At 44.4% G+C, this 23,207-nt stretch overlaps 1 protein-coding gene and 2 pseudogenes across 1 annotated transcript in view; 2 read left to right on the forward strand and 1 right to left on the reverse strand.

Annotated features, from left to right (window-relative positions):
* TOMM7 (translocase of outer mitochondrial membrane 7) overlaps window positions 1–23,207 on the reverse strand; it is a 176,059-nt gene that overhangs the window by 130,997 nt on the left and 21,855 nt on the right. The gene's annotated exons all lie outside the window — the stretch shown is intronic.
* LOC120365321 (histone-binding protein RBBP7 pseudogene) lies at window positions 444–1,379 on the forward strand (annotated as a pseudogene).
* On the forward strand, window positions 18,822–19,595 carry LOC101035389 (keratin, type I cytoskeletal 18 pseudogene; annotated as a pseudogene).

The following is a 23,207-nucleotide window of genomic DNA, read 5'->3' on the forward strand; positions in this document are numbered from 1 at the left end:
ACTAAACGAAACAATGCTTCTTAAATATGAAAACATTATCCATCTCACTCAAAGAAAAATGGTAATTAAAACTATGAGATGCTATATTTCATCTGTTTGGAAAGACCATTAAGTTTGATAACATATCCGTCAGCAAAGGTATGGGCAAAAGAGGCTTTCAGAATTTTCAGAGATCTACACTCCCAAACACACATCACTCTGCCATTCCTGGAGTCTGGCCTTTCTCCTCCTGATACAAGACAGCTATCATCCCTGCTAAACCAGACCCAAGTGGAGAATGTAATCCTGATCTCAGGTTAAGAGGTCACCAGAAGGAAGGCTATGGTCTCTCCTGGAATTCGAATTTGAGTGGACATCTCCTGAGTGCATCTGATGACCATACTGTCTGTCTGTGGGATATAAACGCAGGACCAAAGGAAGGCAAAATTGTGGATGCTAAAGCGATCTTTACCGGCCACTCGGCTGTTGTGGAGGATGTGGCCTGGCACCTGCTGCACGAGTCGTTGTTTGGATCTGTTGCTGATGATCAAAAACTGATGATATGGGACACCAGGTCCAATACCACCTCCAAGCCGAGCCACTTGGTGGATGCACACACTGCCGAAGTCAATTGCCTCTCATTCAATCCCTACAGCGAATTTATCCTAGCCACTGGCTCTGCGGATAAGACCGTAGCTTTATGGGATCTGCATAACTTAAAATTAAAACTCCATACCTTCGAATCTCATAAAGATGAAATTTTCCAGGTCCACTGGTCTCCACATAATGAAACTATTCTGGCTTCAAGTGGTACTGACCGCCGCCTGAATGTGTGGGATTTAAGTAAAATTGGGGAAGAACAATCAGCAGAAGATGAAGAAGACGGGCCTCCAGAACTCCTGTTTATTCATGGAGGACACACTGCCAAGATTTCAGATTTTAGTTGGAACCCCAATGAGCCTTGGGTCATTTGCTCAGTGTCTGAGGATAACATCATGCAGATATGGCAAATGGCTGAAAATATTTACAATGATGAAGAGTCGGATGTCACGACATTGGAACTGGAGGGACAAGGATCTTAAACCCAAAGTACGAGAGATGTTTCTGTTGAATGTAATGCTACATGAATGCTTGATTTATCAAGCGCCAAAAGGCTTTGTATAGCAGAAAATGTAAGTGGGGTGGCTTCTGGCTTCTTTATCCTCTGATTCTAGCACTTTCAAGTGAGCTGTTGCGTACTGTATCATATTGTAGCTATTAGGAAAGAGATGATTGTTGCTTAAGAAAGAACATCACCGTTGATTTAAATGCAAGTAGCAGCATACTGCCTTTGATTCAACTGTTTAAGTCCTCATTTTCTCACACTAAGTGCTTGCTGTTCCCAAATATGCGAGAGTAACTTTTACACTTTTTCCTTCCAACACTTCTTTTTTTTTTTTTTTTTTTTTTTTTTTGAGACGGAGTTTGGCTCTTGTTACCCAGGCTGGAGTGCAATGGCGCGATCTCGGCTCACCGCAACCTCCGCCTCCCGGGTTCAGGCAATTCTCCTGCCTCAACCTCCTGAGTAGCTGGGATTACAGGCACACGCCACCATGCCCAGCTAATGTTTTGTATTTTTAGTAGAGACGGGGTTTCACCGTGTTGACCAGGATGGTCTCGATCTCTTGACCTCATGATCCACCCGCCTCGGCCTCCCAAAGTGCTGGGATTACAGGCTTGAGCCACCGCGCCCGGCCTCCTTCCAACACTTCTTGATTGGCTTTGCAGAAATAAAGTTTTAAAATTAAAAAAAAAAAAATCATTTCACATCCATTTCAGAAAACATACTTCCTTTTCAGGAAGACTTCCCTGAAGTACCATAAAACACTGCTGCTTACATCTCAGTTATCAAGTCTGGGAATCTTATAGCTTGGCTGTCACATAACCAGCTAAAAGTGACACTTTCCGACCGAGTGCGGTGACTCATACTTGTAATCCTAGCATTTTGGGAGGCCAAGGCAGGCAGATCATGAGGTCAGGAGTTTGAGAAGACAACCTGGCCAACATGGTGAAACCTGGTCTCTACCAAAAATACAAAATTAGCTGGGCATGGTGGCAGGTCCCTGTAATCCCAGGCAGAAGAATTGGTTGAACCTGGGAAGCGGAGGTTGCAGTGAGCCAAGACCATGCCATTGTACTCCAGCCTGGGTGACAGAGTGAGACATTGTCTCAAAAAAAGAAAAGTGACACTTTGCAAGAGAGCAACGGAAATGGATTTTTGTTAGGCAATTAACACTCTCTTCCATGTCTACTTCTTTGATTGCCAAATATTGATCACACTTTCTCATATACAGAACACAGTGAATCTTTCCCAGGGATACAGTTCTCAAATTTCATCCAGATTCTGCAACCAGGTCAAAGATCAGGAACCCTGGGAAATGTGTACCTTAAGTCTGGTCCAGACAGCACCTCATGGTCCAGCAATCGAAAAACTTAAAAGTAAGGCTGGGTACGGTGGCTCATGTCTGTAATCCCAGCACTTTGGGAGGCCAAGGCAGGCAGATCACCTGACCAACATGGAGAATCCCCATCTCTACTAAAAATACAAAACATTAGCCAGGCATAGTGGTACATGCCTCTAATCCCAGCTACTTGGGAGACTGTGGCAGGAGAATCACTTGAACCCAGGAGCTGGAGGTTGCAGTGAGCTGAGATTGCACCATTGTACTCCAGCCTAGGCAACAAGGATGTAACTTTGTTTCAAATTAAAAAAAAAAAAAAAAAAAAGAGTTAACTGCCCCCCTCTTACCCAACATAGAAAGGTAGAGTAGAAGCAAGATTAAAACACTGAAACTGCCAATCAGGAAAGGAGAGAAAGGAAAACTTGCCATGGTCACTGATCTCTAGTAATATTAAATCTCATGGGGAAGGAAGAGTAATTTCCTTCCTAGGCAGTATCTCGGCCTTCAGTTGTGCTCTCTGGGAAACTCCTTCAAGGGCTTCCATTTTGCTCTCTTTGCTCTCTGAGGTTGTTTCTTGTCCACTATTTTCTGTTGCCTTATCTTAAGCATGCATCAGGGAACATCAGGGAGCTGCTGACATTCCGTAGCTCACTCTTTATTAGTGGTTGTATTAGTTTATTTTCAGGCTGCTGAAAAAGACATACCCCAGACTGGGCAATTTACAAAAGAGATTTAATTGGAGTTATAGTTCCATGTGGCTGGGGAAGCCTCACAATCAAGGTGGAAGGCAAGGGGAAAAAAGTCACATCTTACATGAATGACAGCAGGCAAAAAGACAGCTTGTTGAGAGAAACTCCCATTTTTATTCATTTATTTTTTTTTTTAAGACAGGGTTTCACCATGTTGGTCAGGCTGGTCTTTAACTCCCGACCTCAGGTGATCCACCCACCTTGGCCTCCAAAGTGCTTGGATTACAGGCGTGAGCCACTACGCCAGGCCGAAACACCCATTTTTAAAACCATCAGACCTCGTGAGACTCATTCACTATTATGAGAATAGCAAACGAAAGACCTTCCCCCATAATTCAATCACCTCTCACTGGGTTCCTCCCACAACACATGGGAATTGTGGGAGTTAAAATTCAAGATGAGATTTGGGTGGGGACAGAGCCAAACTATGTTATTCCAACCCTGGCCCATCCCAAATCTCATGTCCTCATATTTCAAAACCAATCACGCCTTCCCAATAGTCCCCCAAAGTCTTAACTCACTTCAGCATTAACTCAAAAGTCCACAATCCAAAGTCTCATCTGAGACAAGCCAATTCCCTTCCACCTACGAGCCTGTAAAATCAAAAGCAAGTTAGTTATTTCCTAGATATAATGGGGGTACAGGCATTGGGTAAATACAGCCATTCCAAATGGGAGACATTGGCCAAAACAAAGGGGCTACAGACCCCACCCAAGTCCAAAATCCAGTGGGGTAGTCAAATCTTAAAGCTCCAAAATGATCCCCTTTGACTCCAAGTTTCCACGTCATGCTGTTCCAAGAGGTGTGTTCCCATGGTCTTGGGTAGCTCTGCCTCTGTGGTTTTGCAAGATACAGCCTCCCTCCTGGCTGCTTTCATGGACTGGCACTGAGTGTCTGTGGCTTTTCCAGGTATGTGGTACAAGCTGTTGGTGGATCTATCGTTTTGGGATCTGAAGGATGGTGGCCCTCTTGTCACAGTTCCACTAGGTGATGCCTCAACAGGGATGCTGTGTGTGGGTTCCCACCCCACATTTCCATTCCACATTGCCCTAGCAGAGGTTCTTCATGAGGGCCCTGCCCCTACAGCAAAATTCTGCCTGGTCATCCAGGCGTTTCCATACATCTTCTGAAATCTAGGCAGAGGTTCCCAAATCTCAATTCTTAACTTCTGTGCACTCATAGGCTCAACACCACATGGAAGCTGCCAATGCTTATGCTTCCACCCTCTGAAGCCACAGCCCAAGCTCTATGTTGGTGCCTTTCAGCCATGGCTGGAGCAGCTGGGACACAGGGCATCAAGTCCCTTCTCTACACACAGCACAAGGACCCTGAGCCCAACCCATGAAACCGCTTTTTCCTCCTAGGCCTCTGGGCCTGTGATGGGAGGGGCTGCAGCAAAGGTCTCTGACATGATCTGGAGACATTTTCCCTACTGTCTTGGTGATGATATTTGCTGCTCGTTACTTACGTAAATTTCTGCAGCCAGCTTGAATTTCTCCTCAGAAAATGGGATTTTCTTTTCTATTGCCTTGTCAGGCTACAAATTTTTTGAACTTTTATTCTGTTTCTCTTTTAAAGCTGAATGCTTTTAACAGCACCCAAATCACCTCTTGAATGATTTGCTGCTTAGAAATTTCTTCTGCCAGATACCCTAAATCATCTCTCTCAAGTTCAAAGTTCCACATATTTCTAGGGCAGGGGCAAAATACCACCTCTCTTTGCTAAAACATAACAAGAATTGCCTTCGCTCCAGTTCCCAAAAAGTTGCTCATTTCCCCCTAAGACAACCTCAGCCTGGACTTTATTGTCCATACCATTATCAGCATTTTGGTTTGAACCATTTAACAAATCTCTAGGAACTCCCACACTTTCCCACATTTTCCTGTCTTCTTCTGATTCCTCCAAATTGTTCTAGCCTCTGCCTGTTATCTATTTACAAAGTCACTCCCACATTTTTGGGTATTTTTTCAGCAGTGCCCCACTCTACTGGTACCAATTGACTGTATTAGTCCATTTTTATGCAATTGATGAAGATGTACCTGAGACTGGGCAACTTAGAGAAGCCTCATAATCATGGTGGAAGGCAAGGAGCAAGTCACATCTTACATGAATGGCAACAGACAAAAAGAGAGCCTGTGAGCAAGACGCAGTGGCTCACACCTGTAATCCCAGCACTTTGGGAGGCTGAGGTAGTTAGGAGTTTGAGACCAGCCTGGCCAACATGGCCAACATGGTGAAACCCCATTTCTACTAAAAATACAACAAATTAGCTGGGCATGGTGGTGCACACCTGTAATTCCAGCAACTTGGAGGCTGAGGCAGGAGAATTGCTTGAACTCAGAGGTAGAGGTTGCACTGAGCTGAGATGGTGCCATTGCACTCCAGCCTGGGTGACAGAGCACAACGCTGCCTCAAAAAGAAAAAAAAAAAAAAAAGAGGGAGCTTGTGTAGGGAAACTCCCATTTTTAAAACTATCAAATCTCAGGAGACTCACTCAATATCATGAAAACAGCACATGAAAGACCCACCCACATAATTCAACCACCTCCCACCGGGTTCTTCCCACGACATGTGTGAATTGTGGGAGTTACAATTCAAGATGAGATTTGGGTGCGCATACAGCCAATCCCTATCAATGGTTCAAGTCTAAGTGTTCTTGAGAAAAACTGTTTTTTGTTTTTTGTTTTTACCCCCACCCTGTTTCCATGCCCCTTTTTTTATTTTCTCATTTGGGCTATCCTTGATGCAGAAGGAAAAAGAAGAGAAAGTGCTTCTGTGCCTTTTTTTCAGTTTTGAGTAAAACTCTAAGATTATTATTTACCTTTTAATATTCCTGTAACTTTGCTTCTGGCAGGAAAGGAGAGCATCAGCTAAAATTTTCCATATTAGTTTACCTATGTCAACATCAAAGTTTTCAATACTTAACTTAAAAATCCCCCTGGACTGTTCGGCAGAGAAAAACCAAAATCACATATTTGTTGAGTATCTACCACATATGGTACACTAAGGACATCGGATTCAAGAATATCCTGGTCCCCATCTTGGTATGGTGGTTACAGGGTATACACAATTGGCAACACTCAACAAATTGCATGTGTACTTAAGATCTGTTCACTGTGGCTGGGCACAATGGTTCACGCCTGTAATCCCAGCATTTTGGGAGGCTGAGGCAGGTGGAGCACCTGAGGTCAGGAATTTGAGATCAGCCTGACCAACATGGTGAAACCCGTCTCTACTAAAAATACAAAAATTAGCTTGGCATGGTGGTGCATGCCTGTAAGCCCAGCTACTAGGGAGGCTGAGGCAGCAGAATCACTTCAACCCAGGAGGCAGAGGTTGCAATGAGCTGAGATGATGGTATTGCACTCCAGCCTAAGCAGCAGAGAGACTCGATCTTAAAAAAAAAAAAAAAAAAAATCTATTCATTGTTACGCATTTAAAAGAGACAATAAAAATGTAGGCTATTTAAGGAAAGACAAAAAATAATGTTTAATGTTTACTATTGTTAACACATTAATTTCAAAGAAGTTAAATTTATGGCCAGGCACAGTGGCTCAGACCTGTAATCCCAACACATTGGGAGACTGAGGTAGGTAGATCTCTTAGACAAGTAGTTCAAGACCACCCTGAGCAACACGGTGAAACTAGGTCTTTACAAAGAATACAAAAAATTAGCTTGGCCTGGTGGCATACCCAGGATGCTTAGGTGGATGGATCACCAAGCCCAGGAGGTTGAGGTTGCAGTGAGCCATGTTTGTGCCACCTCACTCCAGCCTGGGTGACAGAGTGAGACCGTCTTCAAAAAAAAAAAAAAAGAGAGAGAGAGAGAAGTTAAATTTATGATATAAATTTGACTATTCTATTTGTATAATATAAGGCACTTGATATTGGGTAAAGTACATGGGCCCTCTCTATGGAACTTGAAAATTAGTTTTTGCAATTGTCTGTACACCATTTCTCTAAGGTCTTTTAGGCTGACTGACTGCCCCAAGGACGCCATGTTAACCTCTGTGACCTGCACGGACACTCCAGATGAGTTCCTGGAAAATCTGGAGTACCTGGAAGACCATGAAAAGGGGAAGAAATGATCAACCCCTGTGGAGCCTATTTAACTTTGAGACATTCTCTATTGTTCCTTATTCCTGCCCCAATTGATAAGGCTATTGGGCTTTGTAATTGACCTTGCCAACCTCGTGACTCCAGACCCTACAACCCCCTCCCATCTTGCAAAAAACCACCCTAAACTGTAACTCCTATAACTTTCCACTGCCTTCCCCACAACCTATAAAATCAACTCCTATCCCACCCCTTTTGCTGACTCTTTTCGGACTCAGTCCGCCCACACCCATGTGAATAAACAGCCATGTTGCTCACACAAAGCCTGTTTGGGGGTTCTCTTCATTCAGAGCTCACGTTTTAACATTTGGTGCCAAAACGCGGGACAAGGGTTCTCCTTTGGGGAGTCCAGCCCCCTGTCCCTGCTCCCCCTCTGGGAAGAGACCTACCTGAGACCTCAACACATCAGACCAGACCAGCAGCACGAGCTTAGCGTGCCAAACAGCTCTTCTGCCACCTTCAGATCAGCTAAGCAGTCTCCCCGTTTCTCTCTGTTTTCCTTTAGAGAAGGGGAGACAAGTCTCTCCCCACCCCCATGCTTTTCCTTCAGAGAAGAAGAGACAAGTCTCTCCCTCTCTCTCACTTTTCCTTCAGAGAAGAGGAGACAAGTCTCTTTCTCTCTCCTTTCCTTTAAATCTTTCTCCTTCTAGTAGAGACAAAGAAGACACTCTTTATCTGTATAAACCCAGAGAAGACAAGTCTCTCCCTCTGGCTCAAAAACTCTGACATCGGTCATGGACTTGGGAAGACAGTCTTCCCTTGGTGTCTGGTCAATTGCGAGGATGCCTGCCTTGACCACTCACCCACACTACAGCACAGGAATCAGTAAGGGATGCCTACTGCAAACTCTGGTAGCTGCTGGCTCCTTCTCCTAGTCTCTACTCTACTCATTTCCTTAAAACTTATCTCCTTCACCAGAGGCAATATTCTACCCTCTATTCCCTTGTCTTCTCCTCTAGCCTGAATTCTAAAAAGTCTAAAACCTCGTCAACTGTCATCCAGTCTGAAACCTAACCATCTCTATAACATGACCTCGCCTCAATTCAAATGGCCAGAAAACAGCACTTCCGATTTTTCTATTCTGCAAGATCTAAACAACTTTTGTCAACAAATGGGCAAATGGTCTAAGGTGCCAAACATCCAGGCATTTTTTTTATACTCTAATCCCTCCCTAATCTCTGCTCCTTCTCTCCCTTCCCTCCACCCCCCTGCCTCTGCCAGTAACCAGAATCCTTCTTGTCCACCGACCCTTCCGACCTTTCTCCTCCCTGCCTGTCTGAACCAGGCCCAATCCAGGCCCAATCCAGGCCCAAACACCCTTCCAGAGCCTCCCTCCTCTTCCTCTGTCCACAACCCACCTCCTTATGACCCCTCGTCACCTCCCGACCTCACATCCAAACTGTATGACTAAACTCATACAGTTTAGTCCCATGGCTAACTCCTCCACCCCTACCCAACAATTCCCCCTTCAAGAGGTGGCTGGAGCCAAAGGCACAGTTACGGTGCCCATTCCTTTCCCTTTATCCAAGCTTTCCCAAATCAGCCGATCATTAGGCTCCCTTTCATCAGATCCTCCAATACTTAGCCCAGTTCTGTAATCTCCCCTGGAGTGACTTAAATGTCATCCTTACTTCTACTCTCACCCCTAAAGAACATTTATCACCCAATCAGCCCCTAACATTAAAAAGCTACAGAAATTAAAATCTGGCCCTCAAACCTCACAACAGGAATTAATCAACCTCACCTTCAAGGTGTTCAATAGCAGTGGCAGCGCATCTCAGAAGTCCAGATGCCTGCCTGTGCCCTAAGACAAACCCCAGCCGCACCACCGGCTCACAGAGACTTCAAAGTGCCCAGACTGCAGCAACCAGCCGCCCCTCCCTGGACCTTGCTTAAAGAGTCAGAAACCTGGCCACTGGGCCAAGGAATGCCCACAGCCTGGGATTCTTCCTAAACCCTGCCTCGTCTGTGCAGGCCCCCACTGGAATTGGTACTGCCCAACTCACACCGCTGCTCTTCAGCTTGGCGGCTGAAGACTGACATTACCCGAACATCTCAGAGTACCCCTGGACCACCATGGATGCCAAGCTTCAAGGAACTCTTACAGTGGAAGGTAAGTCCATCCCCTTCTTAATCAACACAGGGCCACCCACCCCACGCTGCCTTCTTTTCAAGGCCCTGTCTCCTTGGCCTCATAACTATAGTGGAAACTGATGGCAAGGGCTCCAGGCCTCTCAAAACTCCCCAAGTCTGGTGTCAATTAGGCCAGCATTCCTTTGCATATTCTTTCCTAATCATCCCCACTTGTCCATTCTCCTGTGTGCCTGAGATAGCCTAGCAATACTCTCTGCCTCCTTAACTATTCCTGGGCTACATCCACACCTCACTGCCGCCCTCCTCCCTGAACCTGTACCTCCCTCAGTAGCTCCCCGTATGTCCCCCAACCTTAACCCTAGGGTGCAGGACACCACCTCCTCATACTTGCTTAATACAACATGGCCTTTCAGTTCCCACTAACTCGCCAAGACCTCCGCCTCATAAATCAGATTGTACTTCCCATCCACCTGGTTGAACCAAACCCCTATACCCTCCTATCTTCCATACCCACTTCCACAACTCACTATTAACTCAAAAATGCTTTTTTCTAAAGCCCAAATATATTCCCCATCTGTTATAATTCTTTGCCAACATACTCTCCCTGCCAACCATATCCAGTTAATTTCCCAAACCCCATCCCCATCTATTAAACAACAGCTTCTATCCTTCCTAGGCATTGTAGGATACTTTGACCTCAGGATACAGGTTTTGCCCCCCATAACCAAACCACTTTATGAACTTACAAAAGGAAACTTAGCTAACCCCACAGATCAAAAACCCTTCCCCCATTCTTCCTTTCATTCACTAAGGAAGACCTTAAAAACAGCCCCTACACTAGTGCTCCCCAACTCCTCCCAGCCCTTCTCCTTTCACATGGCAAAAGTGAAAGTCTGTGCAGTCAGGGTCCCTACACAAGAGCCAGGCCCATGACCACTCGCCTTCTTGTCTAAACAGCTCAACCTCACAGTCCTAGGCTGACCGTCATGTTTATGCACCGCGGCCGCTGTAGCTGCAATACTCCCAGAATCCCTTAAAATTACAAGCTATGCTCCACTTACTCTCTACAGCTCACACACCTCCAAAGTTTAGTTTCTTCTTCACACCGTACACCCTTCCTTTCAGCCCCTCGCCTTCTCCAGCTTTTTGCACTCTATCAAAACCCCCCCAGTTACCATTGCCCCTGGTCCAGACTTCAACCGGCCTCTCACCTAATACCTGACACAAACCCTGAACCCCATGACTGTACCTCCCTGATCCACATAGCCTCCTCCGCATTTCCTCATATTTCTCTTTCCTATTCCAGACCCAGACATGGCTTACTGTTGGCAGTTCCTCCAAGCCCAGTCAGTTGGCACTGGCCAAAGCCGGCTATGCTGTTGTATCCCACTCATCTATTATTGAGGCTGCCACACTCTCCCTCCTCCACCACTTTTCAGCAAGCTCAACTGATTGCCTTAACCCATGCTCTTACTCTTGCCAAAGGACTACATGTTAATGGCTATACTGACTCTAAATATGCCTTCCACATCCTACACCACCATGCCGCCATATGGGCAGAAAGAGGTTTTCTCACCACACAGGAGTCCTCTATTTTAAATTCCCCCTTAATAAAGGCCCTCCTTAAGGCTGCACTCCTCCCAGCCAAGGCCAGAGTTATCCACAGCAGAGAACTCGTGATTCGAGCCACTCCTGAAGAACCCACAGAGAATAGCCCCTTTCAACTCCTATATGGCTGCACCTTTCCACTTGGGCCTACCTTTATTCCTGATACCAGTCGTCTTGGTGGCTATATTCCAGTCCTCCAACAAGCCAGACAGGAAATCCACCAGGCTGCTAATTTACTCTTACCCACTCCAGATACCCGGCCATATGAAAACACCCTAGCCAGAAGGTCAGTCAGTCCTAGTTAAAAGCCTAACCCCTTGGTCTCCGCAACATTGGTGGACAGGACCCTTCCTGGTTGTCTATAGCACCCCAACCACTGTCTGTCTAAAAGACCCTCCTCAGTGGGTCCATCATTCCAGGATAAAGCTGTGTCCATCAGACAACTGGCCTGACTCCTCTGCCTCCTCCTGGAAGTTGTAAGTACTCTCCCCAACTTCTCTTAAACTCACCAGTATCCCCGAAGTAAAAGAGTAACCCCATATAAACTTAACATAACCTTTTACTTTCATTAGTCATCTTTTTCCTAATACCACTATTTAACGCAGTTGCCCCTACTACTTCAACCACACCTCAGAAATTCTGTTTCTATTACTTCTTGTCTAACTGTGTTCAAATTTACTGCATTCATTTACATTTATATACCCTGCTTTTGTTTAAGTTGCCGGGCTACAGTTTTCCTCCAGGAATTGCAGCTGATATTTCATGGTTTTACCCTCAGGCTGCCACCCTTAATTCTCTCCTAGAGTGGACAGATAATCTTCAGTGGCAGGGAACTCCAGTTCTTCCACCCCGATGAAATCCTTTCATTTTCTTCTATACTCACGCTTAATCTCACTCCCATTCTTCTGCTACCCCCTACCTCTCCCTGATTACCTCCAACATACCATAAACCTAACCCACTCTCTCCTAGCCAACTCAAACCCTTCCTTAGCCAGAGATTGCTGGCTTATTGCATTTCCCTTTCCTTATCCGACTACAGTACCATTCCAGCCCTGCTGACCGACTGAAGGAATTCTCCCATTTCTCTACACCTCCAGATTTCCTTTTTAACACCCTCCACCTGTACCCCCAGAACTCCTCTACCTCCTACGCAGAGTCAACAGAGACATCCCAACAGGCTGCTGCTCTTCTATGCACCTGCCTACATAATCTTTTCCCCTATGTCGACTCAACACCCACCCACCCCCACCTCCCACCCCTCGACCTTCATTCTGAGACGACTAACCACACAGCTATTCCTATCGCTACTCCCTTATGTATTTCCTGACAATCACCAACTGGAATCCCCCTAGGAAATCTCCTGCCCTCTTTGTGTTCCTTTACACTTCACCTCAAGAGCCCTGCTACCCAAGTTAACCAAAAAATAGGAGCATACAAACTGCAAATTACAGAGAAGTCCACCCTTATTACCAGCAGCCTTAAAATGTCAAGAGCAGGTTTTCCCTAGGTTGGCATTTACCCTGTTTCTCACTTTACCCTTGGCTACCCTTCCCTTGCTCCTCAGAGTCTCCTCCAGACCCCTCTTCCTGTCTAGATACCACACGCTTTCTCATACGCCATGAAAACAAGAGCTCTCCCTCCACACAATTACCCTACCAAAACCCACTACAACCTTTAATAGCTGAAGCCCTTGCTGGTTCCCTTGGCATTTGGGTCCCAAGCCCCAGCCCCCCTAGAACATTTTCTCATCTTTTCAGTTTACACTTCCAGGTTTGCCTAAGCCAAGGACTTTTTTTCCTCTGCAGTTCCTCTTCTTACATCTGCCTTCCTACCAACTGGACAGGCACTTGTACCCTAGTTTCCCTTATTCCCAAAATTCAGTTTGCCAACGGAGTAGAAAGCCTCCCTGTTCCCCTTGTGGTCCCAACACAACACAAACGAGTCACTGCATTGATCCCTTAATTGTAGGGTTAGAAATTACTACTGCACTCGGCACAGGCACAGCAGGCCTTACTACTTCAGTTGTCACCTCCCATTGCCTCTCTGATGATTTCTCTGCTAGCATTGCAGAATTAACTCAATCACTATCCCTTCTTCAAGCTCAAGTAAATTCCCTAGCTGCAGCTGTCCTCCAAAACTGCAGAGGTCTTGATTTACTGACTGCTGAAAAAGGAGGTCTTTGCCTATTCCGAAAGGAAGAATGTTGTTTTTCTGTGAACCAGTCTGGCCTCGTATATGATGCCATCAATAAATTAAAAGAGCCCAATAGCTCGCTAATCAGGCAAATGGTTATTCTGGACCTAACTGGACTGGCTGGACACTCTCTAACTGTATGTCATGGCTTCTTCCAATCCTCAGCCCTCTGATACCTTTCTCCTTCTCTTATTTGGACCCTGTGTAATCCGATTAATCTCTCAATTCCCACAAAACCATATACAAGCGATAACCAGTCAGTCAATACAACAAATGCTCCTTTTAACAACCCCACAATGTCACCCCTTGCTCTGAGATCTCCCAGCAGTATAAATTCCCATGCTGCCCCCAATCCCACTCAAAGAAGCCCTGAGAACACTGCCCCATCATGCCTTTGTACTGGCCTTCCTGATATTCCACTGCCTTCCACTCTTCATTTCTTTTTCCTTTATATTACTAATATAAAAAGACAGGAATATAAGGTCTTTTAGGGTAACTGAGGGCACCATGGATGCCATGTTAACCTCTGTGACCTGCAGGAACACTCCAGATGAGTTCCTGGAAAATCTGAAATACCTGGAAGACCATGAAAAAGGGAAGAAATGATCAACCCCTGTGGAGCCTACTTAACTTTGAGACAGTCTCTATTGTTTCTTATTCCCACCCCAATTGATAGGGCCACTGGACTTTGTAATCAACCTTCGTCAACCTCATGACTCCAGACCCTATGACCCCCTCCCAGCTTGCAAACCTACAACCCCCCTCTCAGTTCGCAAAAAAACTGCCCTAAACTGTAACTCCTGTAACTTTCCACTCTCCACCCAAACCTATAAAACTAACTCCTGGCCGGGCACGGTGGCTCAAGCCTGTAATCCCAGCACTTTGGGAGGCCGAGGCGGGTGGATCACAAGGTCGAGAGATCGAGACCAACCTGGTCAACATGGTGAAACCCCATCTCTACTAAAAATACAAAAAAAAAAAAAAAAAAAAAAAAATTAGCTGGGCATGGTGGCGCGTGCCTATAATCCCAGCTACTCAGGAGGCTGAGGCAGGAGAATTGCCTGAACCCAGGAGGCGGAGGTTGCGGTGAGCCGAGATCGCGCCATTGCACTCCAGCCTGGGTAACAAGAGCGAAACTCCGTCTCAAAAAAAAAAAAAAAAAAAAACTAACTCCTATCCCACCGCCCTTCACTGACTCTCTTTTTTGACTCAGCCCACCTGCACACAGGTGAATAAACAACCATGTTGCTCACACAAAGCCTGCTTGGGGGGTCTCTTCATTCAGAATGAGCATTTTAACAATTTCATCCACTTAAAAATTTTTTTTGAGACCGAGTCTTGCAGTGGCATAAACTTGGCTTACTGCAACCTCCGCCTCCCAGGTTCAAGCAATTTTTTCTGTCTCAGCCTCCTGAGTAGCTGGGATTATAGGTGCCCACCACCACACATGGCAAATTTTGTATTTTTTTAAAGACAGTGTTTCACCATGTTGGCCAGGCTGGTCTCAAACTCCTCAGCTCAAGCAGTTCCACCCACCTCACCCTCCTAAAGTGCTGGGATTACAGGCCTGAGCCATTGCATCCAGCCTTCATCCATTGTGGAAATTATTTTGAAAAATATCACATACCAGTAATAGGATCATAAGCATCTAGTTAGCAGATCTGGCCCCAAATGTTTTCCCTGTGCTTTGGGGAAAATTATCCACAGCTGTTTCATTTGCAAACTAGAGATAATGCCCTCAGTCACAGGGTTGTTGTGGGGACTAAATGAATAAACTGCCAAGTCACAGTAAACATTCTCTCTCCCGAATCACCTCCTCCCAGCATCCTTTGATGTCAAGTCCTTGGCCAGGACTGCAATTACCCACTATGACTAACATAAAGAAAAATATTGGCCCCTTATGATTCATATTATGCCAGTATCCAGTTCACAGATGTTGGGTGCCAGCCCCAACCTCGTACATGGGTGCCCTTAGTCCTGGTGGTGATGAGGGGTTGAGAAAAGGAAATAAAGGCAGAGACACAAGAGTAGAATTTACAGCATGGGTCCAGGGGACCAGTGCAAGTGTGGGAATTGTCTTGGCCCCAAGTTCCAGGCTTCAAACACTTTTATTATGAGTATAATCTCATTGATCCTGTGGGCATGTAAGGAGAGGGTGAAGCGGTAGGTAAGAGGTGGAGGAGAGAACTTGAGATCCTTCTAAGACATGCCAAACTCGTGCTCTGAGCATTTAACAGCACTTGAGATCCTTCTAAGACATGCTAAACTAGCACTCTGAGTTGATCACTGATTATTATCGGGGGCAGCTGCATCAGAATCATACCGTGGATGAGGAGCCACCCGGGCTGACCACATCAAGGGGCTTTTCTCTCCCGTGCATTGAAGACACAGAGCAATTAAAATCACTCCATATTCTGAGAACCTAGGCAGAGCCTGAGGCCTTCCATGATTTCTGCCCTGCAAGGCTTTTCTTGCAAGCTCCCATCTGCAAAGACCCTCCCGGATCTTGTGAGCAGAGGTTGCCTCTCTTTTCAAAGATCTTGGCATAAGCCCTATTTACGAGGCCCTCATGCAGTCTCCATGTTGAGAAGGCATTCGTGAGACCAGAGCAGTATTCCCTGCTCTGCAACCACCCGGAGGTGTTCCCCGGTATTACTGTGCTCCTGGATGGTCTTTACCTTGGGGCCTCCTGTTGCCACTTGATTTCTAATTAACTGCACCAATAATATGGTTTAGCTAGAATTAACATATGTCTCCAGCTGGCCATCTCGATCGACAACAAAGCGTTTTATACTTCACATGTATAATTCTATAATTCATTCATTCATTTTCAGTGAAAACCTACCATGTGCCAGGACTTGTGCTAGGCTCTAAAATTACAGCAGAAGACACTGTCCGGTATTTATAGTGCTTACATTCTACAGGCAGGAAACAAGAAAAAAGAGAGAGAGGTATATATACATACATACATATATACGTATATATGTATGTATATATCTCTCTCTTTTTTCTTGTTATATATATATATATATATATATATATATATATATATATATATGCAACAGTCTTGCATGTTCCTCACATATACCCCAAAACCTAAAAGGCAATTAAAAAAAAAAAAAGACTTTAAACCACACACACACATACGCAGACACACATAGACTCAAAATAAAAGGATGAAAGATTTACCAAGCAAATGGAGAGCAAAATAAAGCAGGGGTGGCAATCCTAATCTCTGATAAAATGGACTTTAAACCAACAAAAATCAAAAGAGACAAAGAAGAGCATTACATAATGATAAAAGGATCATTACAACAAGAAGAGCTAATGATCCTAAATATATATGCCCAATATAGTAACACCTAGATACATAGCGCAAGTCCTTAATGACCTACAGGGAGACTTAGACTCCTGAGCAATAATAGTGGGAGACTTTAACACTCCACTGTCAGTATTAGACAGATCAACAAGACAGAAAATCAACAAGGAAATCCGGGACTTCAATGCAGATCAAGCGACCAAGCGAACTTAACAGACATTTACAGAACTCTTAACCCCAAATCCATAGAATATACATTCTTCTCAGTACCACATCACACTTACTCTAAAATTGACCACATAATTGGAAGTAAATCACTCCTCAGCAAATGCAAAAGAATGGAAATCATAACAAACAGTCTCTCAGACCACAGTGCAATCAAATTAGAACTCAGGATTAAGAAACTAACTGAAAACTGCACAGCTTCATGGAAAATGAACAACTGGCTCCTGAATGTAGACTGGATAAAGAATGAAATGAAGGCAGAAATAAAGATGTTCTTTGAAACCAGTGAGAACGAAGACACAACATACCAGAATCTCTCGGACACATTTAAAGCAGTGTCTAGAGGGAAATTCATAGCAATAAATACCCACATAAGGAGCAAGGAAAGGTCTAAAATTGACACCCTATCATCAAAATTGAAAGAGTTAGTGGTGCAATATCAAAAAACCTCAAAAGCTAGCAGAAGACAAGAAATAATTAAGATCAGAGCAGAACTGAAGCAGATAGATATATAAAAAACCCTCCAAAAAATCAACAAATCCAGGAGCTGTTTTTTTTTTAAAGATCAACAAAATTATTAGTCTGCTAGCCAGACTAATAATAAAGAAAAGAGAGGAATCAAATAGATGCAACGAAAAATGATAAAGGGGACGTCACCACCGATTCCACAGAAATACAAACCATTATCAGAGATTATTACAAACAACTCTATGCACATAAACAAGTAAACCTGGAAGAAACAGAAAAATTCCTGGACACTTGCACTCTCCCAAGACTAAACCAGGAAGAAGTTGAATCCCTGAATAGACCAATAACAAGGGCTGAAGTTGAGGCAGCAATTAATAGCGTACCAACTCAAAAAAGTCCAGGTCCAGATGGGTTTACAGCTGAATTCTACCAGACATACAAAGAGCAGCTGGTACCATTCCTTCTGAAACTATTCAAAACAATATAAAGAGAGGGAATCCTCCCCAACTCATTTTATGAGACAACATCATCATCCTAATACCAAAACCGGGCAATGATGCAACCAAAAAAGAAAACTTCAGGCCAATATTCATGATGAACATCGACGCAAAAATCTTCAATAAAATACTGGCAAATAGAATGCAACAGCAAATCAAAAAGCTTATTCATCATGATCAAGTAGGCTTCATCCTGGAGATGCAAGGCTGGTTCAACATACACAAGTCTATAAATGTAACCCATCACATAAACAGAACCAAAGACAAAAACTGCATGATTATCTCAATAGACGCAGAAAAAGCCTTTGACAAAAGTTAACAGCCCTTTATGCTAAAAACCCTCACTAAATTAGTATCAGTGGTATGTATCACAAACTGATAAAAGCTATTTATGACAAACCCACAGCCAATATCATACTAAACATGCAGAAACTGGAAGCATTCCCTTTGAAATCCGGCACAAGACAAGGATGCCCTCTCTCACCACTCCTATTCAATATAGTATTGGAAAAAAACTAAAAAAAAAAAAAAAAAGAAGAAGAAGAAGAAGAAAATATATAGTATTGGAAGTTCTAGCCAGAGCAATCAGGCAAGAGAAAGAAATAAAGGGTATTCAATTATGAAAAGAAGTCAAATTGTCTCTATTTGCAGATGACTTGATTTTACATTTAGAAGACCCCATCGTCTCAGCCCAAAATCTCCTGAAACTCATAAGCAACTTCAGCAAAGTCTCAGGATACAAAATCAATGTGCAGAAATCACAAGCACATTTTGATTACATCTGCATTTTACCGATAATCTTTAAGGGTGTTTTTACTTCTCAAATATTAAAGTCACATGAACTAAAAGTTACCACAGCTTTTATCTTTCCTTCAAAAAAATTTCATTGGCCTCCTACCTGGACAGAGTCAGGAGACTGGAGACCAAGAACCGAAGCTGGAGAGCAAAATCTGGGAGCACCTGGAGAAGAAGGGACCCCAGGTCAGAGACTGGGGCCATTACTTCAAGACCATCGAGGACCTGAGGGCTCAGATCTTTGCAAATACTGTGGACAATGCCCGCATCGCTCTGCAGATTGACAATGCCTGTCTTGGTGCTGATGACTTTAGAATCAAGTATGAGATAGCTGGCCATGTGCCAGTCTGTGGAGAGTGACATCCATGGTCTCTGCAAGGTCATCGATGACACCAATGTCACTCAGCTGCAGCTGGAGACAGAGATCGAGGCTCTCAAGGAGGTGCTGCTCTTCATGAAGAAGAACCATGAAGAGGAAATTAACAGCCTACAAGCTCAGATGGCCAGCTCTGGGTTGACTATGGAGGTAGATGCCCCCAAATCTCAGGACCTCACCAAGATCATGGCAGAAATCCGGGCTCAATATGACGAGCTGGCTCGGAAGAACCGAGAGGAGCTGGGCAAGTACTGGACTCAGCTGATTGAGGAGAGCACCATAATGGTCACCACACAGTCCACTGAGGTTGAAGCTGCTGAGATGATGCTCATAGAGCTGAGATGTACAGTCCAGTCCTTGGAGATTGACCTGGACTCCATGAGAAATATGAAGATCAGCTTGGAGAACAGCCTGAGGGAAGTGGAGGCCCACTACACCCTGCAGATGGAGCAGCTCAATGGGATCCTGCTGCACCTGGAGTCAGAGCTGGCACAGACCCGGGCAGAGGGACAGCACCAGGCCCAGGAGTATGAGGCTCTGCTGAACATCAAGGTCAAGCTGGAGGCTGAGATCACCACCTACCGCTGCCTTCTGGAAGATGGCAAGGACTTCAGTCTTAGTGATGCCCTGGACAGCAGCAACTCCATGCAAACCATCCAAAAGATCACCACCCACCGGATAGTGGATGTCAAAGTGGTGTCTAAGACCAAGGACACCAAAGTTCTGAGACATTAGGCCAGCAGAAGCAGCCTGGTAAATCTTCCTCCATCCCTTTATTTTGAGCCTTTGTGTATCCTTGCCTGTGAGATGGTTTTCCTGGATACAGCAAACCAATGGGTTGGTTTTGACTTTTTATCCAATTTGCCAGTCTGTGTCTTTTGATTGGGGCATTTAGCCCATTTACATTTAGGGTTAATATTGTTATGTGTGAATTTGATCCTGCCATTTTGATGCTAGCTGGCTGTTTTGCCCATTAGTTGATGCAGTTTCTTCATTGTGTTTATGCTCTTTACCACTTGATATGTTTTTGGAGTGGCTGGTACTGGTTGTTCCTTTCTATGTTTAACGCTTCTTTCAGGAGCTCTTGTAAAGCAGTCCTGGTGGTGATGAAATCTCTGAATACTTGCTTGTTCACAAAAGATTTTATTTTTCCTTCACTTATGAAGCTTAGTTTGGCTGGATATGAAAGTCTGGGTTGAAAGTTCTTTTCTTTAAGGATGTTAAATATTGGCCCCCACTCTCTTCTGACTTGTACATATACATATATACACATACACATATATTAAAATATAACTTTACATATATATAGCAGGTGGGTAAAACTTCTTTGAAGAAAAATTGAGATTAAAAGAATAGTGGGGAGGCAATGATAGAGACATGAAACAACCAAGGGTGCCTGGCAAAACTGCACCTTCAAGCCTAAAACAGCCTGGTCGCTCTCGGACCTTCTGGGTGCCTAATGCTGGAGAGAGAGCTTTTTGGCCTGCTGGGCTTTGTGCAGCGCCGGGACCCATCCTGCCGTTTGGGCTGTTTCCCTGCGTTCCATTCCCCTTCTTACCGGGGGGCAGGTAGCTCCGTCCCACGGGCTTTTTGGCTTTCTCGGCATCAGCCAGTGCTTCTGCCTAGATCTATGCTGACAGCCCCAGCGCTGGCCAAAGTTGCTGTTCTGTCCTGTTCAGGCAGCTCGCTAAGGCTTTTCAGCCAAGCAAAGATCTCCTGTTCTGTGGGTTGTAGAGGGCTTGGGTAGAGCACTGTATCCAAACCAAAGTCCCAGAGGGGGAGATTCCCTATCCTCCAGTCAGTTGCACGCTCCTCCTGGGTGGGGCAGTGCCCCACCTTGCCACAACTTGCCCTATTTGGTTTATACCCACTGTCCCACCAGCCCCACAAAATGAATCTGGTAACTAGTTTGGAATTGTGGAGACCACTCGGCTTCTGCATCTCTCTCGCTGGGAGCTGCTTTCCAGAGCTGCCTCTTATTTGGCCATCTTGGGATCCCGTGTGATCTCATTTTTGAAAGGATCACTCTGGATATTCCATTGAGAGCACACTGTAATGCAAAGGTGGGAGCAGAAAGGCTACTGCAAGTCTGGGGAAATTCTCAAACCTGACTTGCATAAGAAGCACCTGTGATTTGTTAAATCACAGATTAATCATACGAAAAACCTGTATATGAATGCTCATAGTAGCTTTGCTCCTAACAGCTAAAAGTTGGGAACCCAGATGTCATCCTTGTACATCCATTCTGTATACTACTCAGCAATAAAATGGAAAGAACTATTTTGATAAACCTACAGAGAATTCTGCTGACTAAAAAAAGCCAAACCCAAACTCTGTTTGATTCCATTTATATAACTTGTTTGACATGACAAAATTATCAAAGTAGTCAACAGATTTCCTGGTTGCCAGGGGTTGGGGATAGGGGCAGGATAGGAGGAGAAATGTTGGCTATATCCTACCACACAAGGGATCCTTGTGGTGATAGATGTTCTTTCTTGACTTCATCAATGTCAATATCCTAATAGTGACCATAGTTTTGCAAATGTGAAAGGAAAATAAATCTTGGGACACCAAAATCACTAAGCTAAAGGAAAAAGTCAAGCTGGGAACTGCTTAGGGCAAACCTGCCTTCCATTCTATTCAAAGTCATGCCTCTGTCCACCGAGATAAACACATACCTAATTGACTCATTTGGAAAGGCTAATCAGAAACTCAAAAGAATGCAACCATTTGTCTCTTAAATACCTGTGACCTGGAAGCCTTCTCCCTCGCATCAAGTTGTCCCACCTTCCTAGATCAAACCAATGTTCATCTTACATATAATGATTGAGGTCTTCTGTCTCCCTAAAATGTATAAAACCAAGCTTTGCCCCAACCACCTTGGGCACATGCCATCGGCACCTCCTGAGGCTGTGTCATGGGCACACGTTCTTCCCTTTGGCAAAATAAACTTCTTAATTGACTGAGATCTGTATCAGATAATTGGGATTCACCCAAGATATTATCATTGGGAGAAACTATGTAAGATACAGGGATCTTTCTGTATCATTTCTTACAACTCTACAAGTTTCTCAAAATATGTTTAAAATAATGTTTGAGGAAATGAAACACACAGACATGCCCACATTGCTGGGCCTCATCACCTGTTTCTGATTCAGGTCGGGAGTAAGACTTGAAAATGTGCATCTTAACAAGTTTCCACATGAAGCTAGTCTGGGATCAGCTATGAAAACCACTAGTTTAGAAAATAATATCCTGGGGCAAGTGTTACTGTCCCTATCTTGTGGAAGAAACATAAAGATTAAGTGACTTCAGCCAGGCACGGTGGCTGATGCCTGTGATCACTTTGGGACACAGAGGGAGGAGGACAGCTTGAGCCCAGGAGTTTGAGACCTGTGTGGGCAACAGAGGCCTTGTTCTCCCCCCAGCAACAACAACAAAGTGACTTCACCAAAGGTTCTAGAACTAACTGACAGGACCAGGACTTGAATCAGGTCCTATCAGATCAATGTTTTTCTATAAGCTAATCAAGGTCAGGAATAATCTCAATCATAAGGACTCTCTAGTGTCTAGCACAGAACAGAGATCAATAAATGCTTGAATCATATTTTCCCAAAAACTAAAATTCAGTAAAATGTGGGAGCTTAAATAATTCACAAACTTTTTAACATATACATACACATTAAAGTATGTACTAGTCTCAGCTCTTTGGCTGTGCCCTGAACAAGTGCCTAAACTCTGTTCCCTAACTTCCTTAGATGTGACATCAGAGAGCTGCTTCCTTCCTACTCAATTCGGATGCCCTATTTAAAATTTTCTGAGGTTTTATAGACAGCTACAAGGTGTGAAAGGAAAATCTCAGGACCCCCAAATCACTAAGCCAAGAGAAGAGTCATGCTGGGAACTATATCAGGCCAACCTGACTCCCATTTTATTCCTAAACAAAACAGCTATAAAGATAAGAAGCTACGTATCTCCCTCACAATTTGCCCACAGGAAATTCCTTGCGGACAAAAGGACAGACAGAACTCAAAGTCATCACTCTGAAGCTCACCTGAGACAAATGCACGATTGCAAATGCATGATTGCAAATGCATACGGCTGCACTATTTATGTAAAAATGCAGACTCTCTTGTGATCATCTACTTTTTGCTAGCTAAAACTACCACTCTTCTTTCTCAGACTAAAAGCTGTTCAGGCTTTCTATTACTTGTTGAGCCAGACAGACTCCATCTTACCCTCATCATTTTAGTTATTTTCCCTTCACTAAGTATGTAACTACAGTATGTAGCTGGGGCAGGCTGACACTGGGCACCTCCAGGAATGCATTTGTTGATAAGAGGCCGA

This window comes from Saimiri boliviensis, chromosome 10, assembly GCF_048565385.1.
Source record: "Saimiri boliviensis isolate mSaiBol1 chromosome 10, mSaiBol1.pri, whole genome shotgun sequence".
Classification (NCBI taxonomy): domain Eukaryota; kingdom Metazoa; phylum Chordata; class Mammalia; order Primates; family Cebidae; genus Saimiri; species Saimiri boliviensis.